This window comes from Fukomys damarensis, unplaced genomic scaffold, assembly GCF_012274545.1.
Source record: "Fukomys damarensis isolate Sample0158 unplaced genomic scaffold, DMR_v1.0_HiC HiC_scaffold_19, whole genome shotgun sequence".
NCBI classification, from domain to species: domain Eukaryota; kingdom Metazoa; phylum Chordata; class Mammalia; order Rodentia; family Bathyergidae; genus Fukomys; species Fukomys damarensis.
In genome coordinates, this window is record NW_022900931.1 from 4,874,525 (window position 1) to 4,875,639 (window position 1,115).

General features: G+C 54.3%; 1 long non-coding RNA gene across 1 annotated transcript in view; it reads right to left on the bottom strand.

Moving 5' to 3' along the window:
* Window positions 1-552: 552 nt before the first annotated feature.
* The window catches only part of LOC104869237, a 2,619-nt gene continuing 2,056 nt past the window's right edge, over window positions 553-1,115 (bottom strand). The window contains exon 3 of the long non-coding RNA XR_782252.1: window positions 553-618. This is a non-coding gene — a long non-coding RNA (uncharacterized LOC104869237). The remainder of the gene's footprint in view (window positions 619-1,115) is intronic.

Below are 1,115 nucleotides of genomic sequence, written 5' to 3' on the forward strand. Positions count from 1 at the left end.
TACCTGATTTCTTCTACATTGCGCAGTTTTCTCCAGCACCAGCCAGAAGAGCAAAATGACACAGGCTCTTTTTCCAGGCTGAATAGTATTCCACCGCCAGCTCTCATATCTTCTTTGTCCATTCATCTGTGATGGACACTTAGACTGCACCTGGCTATTGGGACCAGCGCTGCAGTGATTCCACACAATGATTTTATCTCTATGGGGTTTCAACCCAGTAGTGTGCTTGCTGGATTGTGCGGTAGTTCTAGCTTCTGTTTTTTGAGGAAGCTTCCTATAGTTTTCCATAATGACTACTATTTATAATCTCCTCAGCTCCTCAGCTTAGGGAGGTGAGACCAGGGTGTGCCCTCGGCTTCTCCTCGTCCCCACCTGGAGAACATGTCCCCTTTGCAAACACCTGCCATCGTCCAGGCTCTGGGCCGGGTGTGAGGGGTGCAGAGGGACCCGAGGGGTACTGGGCTCTGAGTTCTCCCACCACAAGAGAGGGGATGTGGGTCAAGGGAGTGCTTTGCACACAAGTGTTTTCGGAGGACTTCTGGCATTACTTACTTTGTCCCAAGTGTTCCTGAAATTGCAGCAGCTGGTGTCACCTAGTATTTTCTCAATCACTGGGTACTAAAAAGAGAACTATTGTCATTTGCCGCCCCAGGGGCATTCTGTGGGTGTGAATCAGAAAGCCCTGTTTTGGAAGGTTGGGATCTGCAGGCGCAGTTCATTTCCCCGACTTACAGACAGGGCCACAGAGCCCAGGGGTCTCTCCTCCTGAGTGGAAAAGCTCTGGGAAAATAGCGGCCGGAGCGGGGCAGCAGCCAGGTAGGAGCCGGGACTTGTGCTGGGATGGAGCAGGTTCGGCCTGCTACTGGGTGTGATCACCCACCAACCAAGTGCCAGCCTCCTCCTCCTCCTCCTCGTTCATTTCCCCGACTTACAGACAGGGCCACAGAGCCCAGGGGTCTCTCCTCCTGAGTGGAAAAGCTCTGGGAAAATAGCGGCCGGAGCGGGGCAGCAGCCAGGTAGGAGCCGGGACTTGTGCTGGGATGGAGCAGGTTCGGCCTGCTACTGGGTGTGATCACCCACCAACCAAGTGCCAGCCTCCTCCTCCTCCTCCTCTC